This window comes from Phyllopteryx taeniolatus, chromosome 5, assembly GCF_024500385.1.
Source record: "Phyllopteryx taeniolatus isolate TA_2022b chromosome 5, UOR_Ptae_1.2, whole genome shotgun sequence".
Classification (NCBI taxonomy): Eukaryota; Metazoa; Chordata; class Actinopteri; order Syngnathiformes; family Syngnathidae; genus Phyllopteryx; species Phyllopteryx taeniolatus.
Genome location: NC_084506.1, coordinates 15,010,547 through 15,024,830, shown reverse-complemented (window position 1 = coordinate 15,024,830; position 14,284 = coordinate 15,010,547). Strand labels below are relative to the sequence as shown.

At 41.1% G+C, this 14,284-nt stretch overlaps 1 protein-coding gene across 5 annotated transcripts in view; it reads left to right on the top strand.

Moving 5' to 3' along the window:
- Positions 1-14,284, top strand: part of rassf7a (Ras association domain family member 7a) — a 46,757-nt gene that overhangs the window by 16,537 nt on the left and 15,936 nt on the right. The window contains exon 1 of one of the 5 annotated variants that reach the window (XM_061772939.1): positions 1,792-2,183. The exons of 3 other annotated variants lie outside the window; for them this stretch is intronic. The gene's annotated coding sequence lies outside the window, so the exon portion shown is untranslated. Of the gene's footprint in view, positions 1-1,791; positions 2,184-14,284 lie in introns of those variants that run through there. One more of the 5 variants, XM_061772943.1, reaches the window with a different exon arrangement.

Here is a 14,284-nt window from a genome sequence, read left to right as displayed (position 1 = left end):
AAGCCGAAAGGCGAAGCTCTCAATTTACCGGTCGATCTTCGTTCCTACCCTCACCTATGGTCATGAGCTGTGGGTCGTGACCGAAAGAACAAGATCCCGGATACAAGCGGCCGAAATGAGTTTCCTCCGCAGGGTGTCCGGGCTCTCCCTTAGAGATAGGGTGAGAAGCTCGGTCATCCGGGAGGATCTCAGAGTAGAGCCGCTACTCCTCCGCATTGAGAGGAGCCAGATGAGGTGGCTGGGGCATCTGATTCGGATGCCTCCCGAACGCCTCCCTGGTGAGGTGTTCCGGGCATGTCCCACCGGGAGGAGACCCCGGGGACGACCCAGGACGCGCTGGAGAGACTACATCCTTCGGCTGGCCTGGGAACGCCTCGGGATCCCCCCGGAAGAGCTGGATGAAGTGGCTGGGGAGAGGGTAGTCTGGGCGTCCCTGCTGAAGCTACTGCCCCCGCGATCCGACCCGGATAAGCGGTAGAGAATGGATGGATGGATGGATATATATATGTATGTATGTATATGTATATATATATATATATATATATATATATATATATGTATGTGTATATATATATGTATGTATATATATATATATGTATGTGTATATATGTGTATATATATATATATGTGTATATATATATATATATGTGTGTATATATATATATATATGTGTGTATATATATATATATATATATATATATGTAATATATGTATATTACTGTATACTTTCTCATGGAAACTCGCCTAACGAATGCATTAGTATTTTAGGTTAGTGTCTTGGGCAGACTTTATTGTTTAGGTTTTCATGGTGAAAAATAGTATTTTTTTGCTTTTTTTTCCGCAGGAAGTCTTGTTGGCATTAGGTCCAGTATCAGTCACTAGTCTTAGGTTTCATGTTTGGGCGGTGGTCAAGTCCTGAACTTGTGATTTGAAAGGATACACTTACATGTTCTGTCAGTTGTTGTTTTTGGAAGTGCTCTTGAAATAAAGTTAATTGAGCTAATTTGACTGAGGCCAAATAGTGGAGCACTGAGTCTCAAGCACACATGGTGAAGCAGCATTTAGCTATTATGCTGTACACACTTGGAATAAATTGCCAAAAGAAGTGACGTCAGCCCCAAGTGTGAAGTGTGAATTTTTTTTAAGTCCAGGTTAAAAACTTTTTATTTTCTCGTTTTTTAGAGCAGTTCCACTTTTAAATTTCAATTTTATTTTTATTTTTATTTGTTTTAAATGTTTATAAGCTGTTTTTGTCTTTGTTTTTCAATGCTTTTAATGTAAATGTAAAGCACATTGAGTGACCTTGTTTATGAAATAAGCTATATTTGTTTTGAGTTTAAAGTTGTTATATTTTGGGTCTTTAATGGCTTTTGTTTGAGTGCATTCTTCTCCAGAGTTGTTTGGGTTTGGGTACGTGTACACCAACTTGGCTTTTGCACCTGGTCACCTGTACTATGATGTCATTCTAGAGAAAAGGAGGCAAAAAAACACCTGACGGTTTCGTTTGCGTAATCAGCTGCTCATTTCACACAAGGTCAGGGGTGGATATTTTATTACCTCAGGTTATAGATTGTACAAAGTTGCAGCTGAACACCTCTTCTATTGACTCATATTTTTTCATTATGTTAATTTGTTGGATACAAAACACGGAGACAATATGAGGAAACCGATACAGAGAGCACATGACGCTGTAAACACCTGAAAAAGGAGGAGGTACCTGATCTGTCAGAACAGCAGGAAAGGGTGGGGAGAAAGAGTGACAGAGGGAGGCGTGACTGATATGGTCTGCTTCTCTGTGGCTGAGAGAGGAGGAGGAGTGCAGTCAGGAAGAGAGAGAGAGAGAGACAGAGAACTCTTCTAGGCTCTCAGATCTTGGCTGTGGTGGAGACACCCAGGAGCAGTGCATTCCTGAGGCAGGCAGCCAGACTGAACAAGAAAAGATGAAGCCACATCCTTGATATCGCTTGGTCACCACGTCCGACTGCCTCTGACCTCTTCTTCCTGACTGTCACCGTCTTCTCGCTTTCTCATACACACACACACACACACTGATGTTCGCAAACACTGCCTACCACACTGGACGGATTCTGCTGCTGTGCCAATTGTAAAGGATTTTGTTCCAGCGAGGCAGAGAAGAAGTGTGAGCTAAGGAGACTAAAGGCAGTGGAAATATATTTCTCCTGGTGAGTGGAAAGGTTTTTTGTTTGTTTGAATGTGCCCTTGCTTGTTTGAATGTCAGAGAAGTTTCTCTGAAGTCAGCTTTTTGCTGTGTGGCTTACACTGTAGCCTTATGTATATATTTTCAGTCAGATAAATTCACCTTTAGGTAATTAAGTCGTGTCTTGACAAGTATACCTTTCTAGTTGTCTTTGTTCCTGTCTGAACGACTCAAACCTGTTTGCGTGAAACGTCTATGTGCTCTCATGATTTTTACTTTTTTTTGTTTGTTTGTTTGTTTGTTTTGATGTGCTCCATGCTCAAGATTTGTATCCATGTTTTTTTTTACTCCGTCTAAAGGGAGCATTCACTGTTAGAACTATGAGACAAGTGCATGCTACTTGTAGTCACACACTGGCTGCTGCTTTTATCACTGGAGGATTAAAGATTAATTTATTGGAGGCATGGGCAGAGTTCAGTGCAGCATGCCCCAACCTCAATTAACTGTTAGCGTGGTACACATCACAAATAATATAATGCAAGCGTCCAAGCCTAATTAAGCATTGACATATTATCATGCATGGCAAGCTTCTCATTAAGAGAATCCTCTGCATGGTATAGGCCAGGAAGAAAAGTTCTGATATTCTTAGCATAACATTTATTTTTTTTTCTATCCAATTGTGGATATCGATTGGAACCTCCTCCACTTACATTTTTGTTTCAGTTCTTGTCTTACTGCTCCTAGTCACAGTTATTTATACCTTGTGTGTTATCTCAACTAGATTGATCACAAAGTGATCATAGCTAACCGTAGCTTTTTATTGCCGTAACTAGGTTTGTAGTTGTTTATTCATTTATTTTACCTTACGCTGTCTTGTATAAATGTTGCCAGTTACCCCTTATCAGTCATGTGTGCCTTTAATTTAAAGTCTGAAATAATAATATCATAATATGGTCAATTGGAATATTTCCCATAATCGGTAAGAAGAAAACTGTTTGCGTCGGTAACCTGATTAGCCAATCAGAAATAAATATTTTGGGTTTCCCTTTCTCGTTCAGAGAGGAATTTACTAACAATTACTTTAAAATAAACCCTCCCCCTGCCCACACGTCATTTAAAATTGTCTTTTCTCTTGGGCCGATGAGATTTTTACACCTTGTGTAAGACTGCTAAAACAATTTCCATATCACAAATAGGATATCAGCACTTAAAATGTCCCAAATCTTGTAGAAAATTGGACACTGCTGCTAAGGGGAGAACCAACATATGTTCATCCATTTTTAGTTACTGACAGCATACCATTGCTTTTGTCTCTGTAATTGACAAGTATGTAATATGATCACACAGCAGGGCAATGGTATGTTTTACTGTAGTGTGAGCTGAACTTTATACACACCTTGTAAGTGCTTGTTTCCTCTCTCCTCCTACTTACTGTACAGCTCCCTCACTGCTTAGACTTTTCCCTTTGTCCTTGAATTAGCCTGTTTAGGATGGTGATAGCCAAGCATCCTCTGAAAGTCATTGTGTCGTGTTCTAATCACCCTTATTTTACACTTCTTTCACTGCTTTAATACATAATGGATTTCCATCAACTCGTGCAGAGTAGTCTGTCAAAGAGCCCGTCTGTCATTTAGCTCACGTGGAAAGGAAAGCAAGCCTGGCCATGCATAGTACGATATCTTTGGGGATTCTTGATGGAAATTTACAAAGTAATTTTTCATGCTGTGATGTGACTTCATTTCTCGGGTCCTTATCAGACATGTTTACCGGCTCTCACAGATGCACTCGGGGCCGGAGGCAATTGGATGACACTAGGACATGAAATAATATGTCTGCATAGTTTCAGGCTATGATTATTTTGGGAATGTGGTTCAAACCACTTTCTCTGCTTCTGTATGCCTTTTTTATTTTTTTTATTTTTTATAAGTGTACCTCCGTCTAACTCTCACACTCTTTGTTCCACGTGTCCTTCCCCAGCCTGTGCAATGGGACGGAAGGCAGTGTAGTGCTCATGTCAGATCCATTAGGGATGAAAGTACACTGCAGTGATAAAAGATTGATCCAGTCCTCCTTGCATCATCTCTCATCCTCACACCCATTTCCAATCCACAGTCAACCCAGTTTGCGATTCATCAAATCTTTTCTACCCCTAAATACAATCTCCTCCAAAAGTATTGGAACGGCAAGGTCAATTTCTTCGTTTTTGTTGTAGACTGAAGACATTTGGGTTTCAGATCAAAAGATGAATATGAGATAAAAGTTCAGAATTCCAGCTTTTATTTCATGGTATTTACAACTAGATGTATTAAACAACTCAGGACAGAGCACCTCTTGTTTGAAGCCACCCACTTTTCAAGTGAGCAAAAGTACTGGAACAGACATGTTTAAATTAACTTAAAGTGAATAACATTTAATATTTGGTGGCATAACCCTTACTTGCAATAACTACATCAAGCATGCTACCCATTGACTTCACCAGACTGTTGCATCCTTCATTTTAAAATGCTTTTCCAGGCTTTAACTGCAGCCTCTTTCAGTTCTTATTTCTGAGGGTTTCTCCCTTCAGTCTCCACTTCAGGAGGTAAAATGCATGCTCTATTGGGTTAAGGTCCAGTGATTGATTTGGCCAGTCTAAGACCTTCCACTTTTCCCCCCTGATGAAGTCCTTTGTTGTGTTGGCAGTGTGTTTTGGGGTCATTGGCTTCTCCCGATTAGTTTGGATGCACTTTTTTAAAATTGCCAGACAAAATGGTTTGCCAACCTCCACAGGACAGGAGTGACGGTATCACAATCCACTGTTCGAAGAAGACTTCGAGAGAAGAAATATAGAGGCAGTACCACAAGATGTAAACCACTCATCGGCAAAAAGAATCAGACGGCCAGATTGATTTTGCAAAGAAGTACAGAGATGAGCTGCAAAAGTTTTGGAACAAAGTTTTATGGACTGATAAGACCAAGATTAACCTCTACCAAAGTGATGGAAAGGCCAAAACACAGAAGCTCATCTGTGAGGCATAGTGGAGGTAATGTCAGGCCTTGGGCTTGCATGGCTACTTCTGGAATGGCCTCACTAGTCTTTATTGATGATGTAACTCATGATGGTATCAGCAGAATGAATTCTGAAGTCTACAAAACCATTTTGTCTGGCAGTCTACAGAAAAATGCATCCAAACTAATTGGGAGAAGCTTCATCATGCAACAAGACAATGCCCCAAAACACACTGCCAACACAACAAAGGATTTCATCAGGGGAGAAAAGTGGAAGATCCTGGCGGATATACACTGACAGTATTTCTGTCCCATTAATTTGTGTTTGTGGGCGGGGGGGCTAAGGGAGGCTTCTCATCTCCCAGGTATCTCTGCAGCTACAATGGGTAAACCACACAGAACTAGTCAAAAAAGAAAAAGAATGGCATACTGCCCAGCAAGCCCCACTTCAACTGTTGTATATGAAGAGGCAAAGACAAACAACAGACTTATGCCTGTCAGCTCGGAGACTATAATTACTGAGAAGAAGGAGGGGATTTCGACTTAGACTAGAATTTCACTGTGGTTCTGCTTTTAGACCTTAAGATGTGTTAAGTGCATTTGCAAACACGTTGTTGAAAACCAGCATACGTAGGCTTGTCACGCTAAAATATTTTCTAAAACGATATATTTTTGCAAAAACTATCACGATAAATGATATATTTTTTTAATGCCTCTGAAATCATGATAAATAAGGCCCACCCTTATTATTTTTTATTCTTACTATGTACGCATGGCGTAAATATGGCGGCTCCCAATGGAGCTCGTATGCAATGGATATCTTGTACTACTACTACTTCTAAGTTGTTTTTAATCAAGCATTTTTTGTTTTGTTTTGTTATTTTAAATAAACGTCTAAAAACAATCCCAACTACTGTGCTGAATAGATGACAGGCTTCCATTTTGATAAATGACGTGATGTTCACGACGATGTGTGCATGTCACACGGCTGTTCCCATTAAATGTAGTGCACATCATGTATATACCCGATCTGAATAGATCACGTCACATGTAAACAGTTGACCAGAGATCTTCAATCGAAATGTGTGGTTGGTCCACTGGAGATGAGCCCTTCACCTGTCAATCAAATATATGTTGACGTTCGTTGTAGTCAACTACTAGCTGAATGTGTGCCACTGAGTTTATGCTTAATAAACAGTTAACATTCCCGTGTTTGTTAATTGGGGACTAACACACACAACAACTCAGAGTGGCACTGACATTTTAAACTCTTATTAACTCGGTAGCTTGTTAGATCGCAGGCTCGCTCGTTAGCACACAGCGAACACAACAAACAGTTAACTATCCGTTAAGTATCTCTGTTGTGCGAATCTATGTGCTGCACATGGAGCAAGGCTGTGGAGTATTGGATGGAGTTAACACTGGCAAGAAAGTTCCGGTCCGCCGGCATTCCATGAACCCACCAGCAGCTAATTATACAGCCGTCCAACTCTGTCGACTCACTGTGATCCGCACGCCGGCTCACCACAACAGACCATTTATGGAGTAAGGAAAAACTAGCTTTGTCCGTTTTATTAATCGAATGATAAGTCGATATAGTAATTATCGTGACAGGCCTAAGCATACGTCTTGAAAAACCCATTCCTTAGCCAATGGCATGGAGGCATCTGTTCGGCATTTTGCGTGCACATTTGATGTATTTATCTGCTAGTAATAAACACATAACACTTTAAGTTAATTGCGTAAACGTATACAAAAACAGCATCACTCTACCTTCTTGACAAAAAGCCATCGACACACTGAAACAAATAGAAAGTCCTGTAGAAAAACGCTTAATAAATGGAATTGCATCACAAAGTTAATAGGGCGAGGGTCCTTTGTAGTTCCCTTCGCTAAATCCCTTTTCAATGAAGCAATGCATGCTGGTTGGATTATAGCAGTGATTCTCAGGATGAACTTTCAGAGCTTTGTTCACCTAAGGTCATGTTCCCAAATCAGTCCAGCTGACCATAAAGTTCCGATTTGAGAATGCTGCCAAGGCCTGTCAGGAGCAACTATTTGTTGCCTGAATTGGTTCATGGATGTTTGTTCTGTCACATCACCAAATTTATGGGCACATATCTGCTCTTATAATTCTGCAACAGGAGAGACATTTTATAGTTAAAGGGGTTATGGATGTCTTTGTCTATTTGTCTCCCATGGTGATTGTGGTGTAGTAAACATCACTGAACCCACCTTTGGGATGCCCACGTAGCTTCTATGTGTAAGAGGGAGCAGCAGGTTGCTCCATTGCTCAACCAGCAATGCTGTTTTGACTTTGTGCACACCGAATTCTCTTGGCAGTAAATAACAGGGTGTCTCAACCAAGGGCCCTGGACAGGGTGGGGAAAAGGAAGGAGAAAGGGGGTTAAGACATCCAGAAGAGAGAGAAAATGTCTGCCTTGGGACTTGGAAATACAAAATCAACCAAGTGGACAGGGGCAGGCAGGTGCATTTGACTCATCACCCATTTCTCAAAACTTTAGGTCACTTTTAACATTGACGTATCTGAATAAACAAAGGTGAGACAAAATGCCAGTAAATGTTGCTCGTGGCATGCCAATGGTGTGCGGGTACTACTGTGTCAATGCACATAGTGGAGCAGTCTAACTTGTTTATGCAAATAATTGAAACTTTAGGGGGATTGTGTGTGTGTGTGTGTGTGTGTGTGTGCGTGTGCGCGTGCGCGTTATTTATTTTCAAACTTTAAAAAAAAAAAAAAAAAAAATGTTTTTTTAAGGATGTCAACTCCTGAGTCCCTGTACAGATCCAAGCTGTTGTTGTTGTTATTATTATTTTCGGTTTAGACAAACAACTATTCACACTCACATTCACACCTACGAGCAATTTAGAGTCTTCAATTAACCTACCACAAATGTTTTTGGAATGTAGGAGGAAACCGGACTACCAGGAGAAAACCCAGGGAGAACATGCAAACTCCACACAGGCCAGGCCACATATGAACCTCAGAACTGTGAGGCAGATGTGCTAACTAGTCGGTCACCGTGCCTGCCCTATTATTATTATTATTATTATCATCCATCCATCCATTTTCCGTACCGCTTATCCTCACTAGGGTCACGTGTGTGTTGGAGCCTGTTCCAGCTGACTCTGGTCGCCAACCAATAGCAGGGCACATATAGACAAACAACCATTCGCACTCACATTCACACCTACAAACATTTTAGAGTTTTCAATCAACCTAGCGTGCATGGTTGGGATGTGGGAGGAAAACCAGAGTACCTAGAGAAAACCCACACAGAAATGGGGAGAACATGCAAACTCCACACAGTCGAGGCCAGATTTGAACCCGGGACCTCAGCACTGTGAGGCAGAGGTGCTAACCTGTTGTCCACCATTGCGCCACTATTATCCATCCATCCATTTTCTGAGCCGCTTCTCCTCACTAGGGTCGCGGGCGTGCTGGAGCCTATCCCAGCTGTCATCGGGCAGGAGGCAGGGTACACCCTGAACTGGTTGCCAGTCAATCGCAGGGCACGTAGAAACAAACAATCATTCGCACTCACAGTCATGCCTATGGGCAATTTAGAGTCTCCAATAAATGCATGTTTTTGGGATGTGGGAGGAAACCGGAGGGCCCGGAGAAAACCCACGCAGGCACGGGGAGAACATGCAAACTCCACACAGTCGAGGCCAGATTTGAACCCGGGACCTCAACACTGTGAGGCAGAGGTGCTAACCTGTTGTCCACCATTGCGCCACTATTATTATTATTAGTTTTTTATTATTATTGTTATTAAGAGCAGAAATGGATGTGGATGTGTCTAAAGTACTCCCGGTAATCTTGAGGGAGAGGGATGAAAGTTAGTCTTTGCAAAATTATCTTGTCATAAAACTATCTTTTTCTACACCTTGACACGCTCGTTTTTACACACACACACGCACGTACACGCACGCAACTGTTGACTCACACAGGCAGCATTGGCAGGCTCGTTACTCTGCCTCCTCATAGAGTAATGACAGGGAGTTGAGTATAGACGTCCTCATCAAAATTATACCAACTATAAATTTGGGCCCACCCTAGCCGCTTGTGATCCTCACCCTGCACATGACACCCACTGGCTTCTGTGAATTTAAAGGGATAGAGTTCAGAAGCTCGGGTAAATGGTGCTGTGTAATTTGAACTTTGAGCATTACATGAAAAATCCTGTTTACCTCATGTACGTTTCTCAAGACTGGCATGTTTTTCACAATAAATTTTTTTTAGATGCTTGAAACACCATTTAACGTTAAAATAACTCAATCCTGTATTGAGCTCTCACACTACCGTATATATATTTTTCCTTTTGCCTGAACTATAACTGCCTGCAATTTAACATACCAAGTTGGATTCGGTGAAGGGAAGAGGGAAGATAGCCTCCTGCCCATCTTTGGGCAAAAGCCAATGAAAAACCAATTCTGTGGGCTGTGGCAAAATGAGTTCTTCTCAGAGGGAGGTTTAGAGCTAGTATTATCAAAATCAGTCAGTTTAGTAACTTTGAAAGCATACATATTACCAAACACTGCTCAAGAAAAGAAACTACCAAAGTCCTCCTGTAGTCCTTGAAAACACATGACCTGAAGATCTGGCTGTACAGTACAGTACGTCTCTCCAAGGGTCAAATGTGTTGGAACTCCCAAGGTAAATATTAAATGGGTGTGAGAGAAGCCGTTTTACACATCAGACCTACCAAAGCCATGGAGTAACATTTTAGACTTTAGCACCTGCATTTTTTTCTGAGTTTGTTTCAGATGTTCAAAGAATGCCACAGTGAAAGAAGTTCAATCTAGTTAAATCCAGCAGTGAATGGGTTTCTCGCACCACAGTGGTTTTTAAACATCCCTCAGGTGGATTGGGACGAAACGAGTCGAATTCTTTGCTTTTATCTTGAAAACCTTTGAATTAGCAGACAGGTCCATTTTTGATGAAATCACTTATTTGGCAGTAAAGAGGAATATTAGCACATGTAATATGCACTTGCTATGTCTTAGGGTGGTACTTGCCCTATTTGACACTATGAATTTAGTCAGTTTTGTAACTTTAGTATTACAAGTTGTGCAGAATTCGCCCCATGATCAAAGTTAGCTGAAAACATACTTTAGAAATGTTTTTTCCTCACTAACACACCGTCTGGACTACCTTAGAATTCCAGAGATGCCAACATGCAATTTTAAAAAAACAAACTTGTTTGTCAAGTTAATTGTCACGGCATTTAAAAGCTATCCATCCCCCAGAGTATAAAACAGGTATAGCTTCCAGGTCTACTCTCCATTGACTCAGTGTGATGCTAGATGTCTTAAAAATGTTCCTTGAAAAAGCATGTAGTGATTGTCTGCCTTTTATCCCAACTGAAAACCAAGTGCCATTGATATCCTACAGAACCAGAGACTGAATAATGACTGGCTGAGACCGAATAGTCTTGTTGGACTACTTACCATAAATATAATGCTAAATACTGACAACCAGATATTTAATGGTCAAACGGAGCTTTCCGTGTAGTCTTTAAGCAATCGTCTGAGTGATAAAAGCGGTTTCATAAATGTTTGATTTTTATTTTATATTAATTTTTCTTGGAAGAAACGCACTGGCTGCAGTTTTTTTTCGAAGGCATTGTTCATGAATAGATTCGCTTCAACTCAGATAAAGACGGTTCCAATGTTTAAGTAGCTACTCGACCAGGTGCATGCTTATCTACAGCTTGGCTTCCAAGCTACTGCATATTGAAGTACATCCAATATAAACCCAAATGCAGTAAGGACTAACACCTTTGTCACTTACCATTGTATTTTCAAACCTTGTTTTTTTATGTACGATATATCCTAAAAAGGTTGTCTTGGACAATATTCATTGGGTTTTAAAGAATAGTTGATAAGCGTAAAGAAAAAAGTTAAATGAAAAAAACTCTGGTGAATAATTCATATGAGAAGACATGGAGGAATGTTTTAAATTACTAATGAGTTTGAGCTTCAAACCTGTGACACTGGACGCTGTGGCAGATGTGAATTCCCTGTGTCAGATGCAAGCACGCATACAGGAAATGAGAGTGGTACACATGCATGTTCACCTGCAAAAAAACATCAATACTTTCTGAAATTTAAAGTGACTAGTAAGTTTACAGAAGTCGTTCATGATAGCTGTCTGATATCATTTCAGTTTTGGCTTTATGTGTGTCTACTTCACACATACTGTATATACCGTATGCCTGTCAGTTTTTCTGTTTGAGCTTGATTGGGAAAGGAGCAGTGTCCTCTTTCCCTGGGAAGCATTGCTGACTCAGATCGGCGGTGTATAATTACACATGGGTGCCCATCAGCAGTCTCAGAGCCTTCTTCTTTGGCTCACCCGACAAAATGAACTCTTGCGCTTGAAGGGCTAAGCCTATAGCGGGCCAACCCACTCATCCTTAGCCCAACTCTCAGTGGAGGCCAGCGCTGTCTGTGCGCTCTGCCGTTATCATTTTTACCATTTGTGTGTGTGTGTGTGTGTGTGTGTGTGTGTGTACCCATGAGTCAGCACAAACAAAGTCCCTGTTTCTGATATTCTGTGCTCTGCTTGGTTTCCCAGTTGATGCAAATAACTAACTGACAAACCAGGTATGAGTAAGTTTCTTGGTCAGATTAATTATGTAGCGCTATTGTAATGCCAACTGTATAAACTATTTTGGCCACATGCTCTGTGGAGTCCCCTTATTATCCTTTAATAGAACAACAAGTGTGATCTTTCAATAATGACATTCTCCATTGTACCTTGTCCCTTCCTTGCTTCCTGCTCAGGCCAGTATACCATCTTTGTGAATGTGGTTGGTGATTATTCATGGTGACTGACACTTCTCTGAGGTGTTTTACATGGTGAGAGTGTCCTGGGACTGTCTGTGACAGGTGATAAACGGACTCTCAATGCCCGTGTCTAGTTCTGCTTTAGATCATTGACGGCAGCCATAAACCCACCTCAATCATCATTTACATGCCTTGTGATTTCATGGTCCTATTTATTTTTACCAGATGTTGAGGGACCTCACCATGTTTGTAGCTGTGAATAATATTAGTTCTGTCTCGCCAGGGAGATGCACTGGATTCATTGTTTTGTGTTTGTAACTAGGGATGAGTATGTTAATGAATTTATTTAAAATGTAGTCAATTTTGTGGGATTGATTATCAATAAATCATGTTTTCAACCAATTGATGGAAACTGGAATAGACTATGTGGTTGGAGCCAGCAGAGGTGCCTGTAATGTTCAGGGAAGTAAATGCATTCTCGCAGACCTTTGTTATAGCACAACTCCTCAGAGAATCATTATGATGATGAATACAACACTGGCATGGAAACATGAGTTTGTCTTTGCAGTGATATCAGTGCTGTTCAAAGGACAGTCAATTGTTACATAGCTAATTTCTTTGAGCTGACCTTTTAAAACCTGATTGTTTTGTTGAAGAAGTTTTATGGTAAATATAGAACAATCTGAGGATCCAGTTCTCTTTTCAAAACCACTTCTATAGTTGTGCTTGTATCCATTAAGTTTAACCTGTTTAACTAAACTATCCATCTGTTATTTCCTCACCATGTATTACTATGTCACACTTTTTAAAAGTCAATTATTCACATAAAAAGCAATCTGGGACCTCCGATCTCTGATGTTGGTTCCTGACGTGCCCAGTGGTCCACTTCCAGCTGTCAGATCCACACACTGAAACTTTGCTGTTATTGATTTGTGTTTGTGGAACATTCTGCTATTTTGAAATCCAGGGGTCATTCTTGACATGCAGTTGCGCAAGTCATCACAGATCTGGAATTCAGTTTATGACAGAATTATTGACTGTACCTGCCTGTGTTTTCATAGATTGAATAAAAAATTTGTATTAAAAGCTCCCGTTCATTGACGAGCACAGTCTTTAATTTATGCTCTGTTTTGATCCGCCCAGTGCGAAAATACAAATGATTGCACAAAAGTGACTACCCAGTTTCATGAAAATATGTGGAGGAGTGACATCTGACATGGAAGATCCCATTACATTTTGATAAAAATGTAGATATGTATTTAAGTCACAAGAAATTGTTCCCCGATTTGCCTTGAATGCAAATGGAATCATGCCCCTAATGTCTTACATAGTTTTTCATAGACCAGACAATAGTAAATGGCAAATAAACTAGCAGACAGGCAGAAAAGCAGCGCTGTTATTTTTTCATTTTTGTTGCTGGAGTGTACTTTCTCTGTTTGTCATTTGAGTCATAACGAAACAGTTCGCCTTCCATACAGTAGAATAAAAAATTTGTGCCATCGTCAAGAAACAATCAACTGACCTTGCGACACGGACAAACACAAAGTATATAGGGGGATTCTACATCTTTAAAGGTCCCATATTTTACCAAAACCAACTTTTTCTCGTACTTGGGCATGTTTCATTAGCTCTATGGTGCCTCAGTAAATGTGAAATATGAATGAAAATTGTCCACGCAGGCGGCACGGTGGACGACTGGTTCGAGTGTCTGCCTCACAGTTCTGAGGACCGGGGTTCAATCCCGGCCCCGCCTGTGTGGCGTTTGCATGTTCTCCCCGTGCCTGCGTGAGTTTCTCCGGGCACTCCGGTTTCCTCCCACATCCCAAAAACATGCATGGTAGGTTAATTGAAGACTCTAAATTGCCCGTAGGTGTGAATGTGAGTGCGAATGGTTGTTTGTTCATATGTGCCCTGCGATTGGCTGGCAACCAGTTCAGGGTGTACCCCGCCTCCTGCCCGATGATAGCTGGGATTGGCTCCAGCACTCCCACGACCCTTGTGAGGATAAGCGGCTCAGAAAATGGATGGATGGATGAATTGTCCGTGCATTCCTGAGTTCCAGACGTTTTTCTGCCTGAAATCAGATCATTCGAATTTCTTGAGCTTATCTTTGTCAGTAGCGAAGATCTCCGCCTTCCCTTTCCGCTCCCGAGCCAGCGCTGTAAACATAACAATCACGTGTGCAAGTGGGTCTTCTACATGAATAGGATTGGGCATCGACACTCGAGAACCGATTATAACCGGGACTAACATTCCGGTTCTCCTGGAATTGTTCAAAAATTTCGGTTTCCTGTTTTGATGCCTACAGTCCGCTGACCTCAA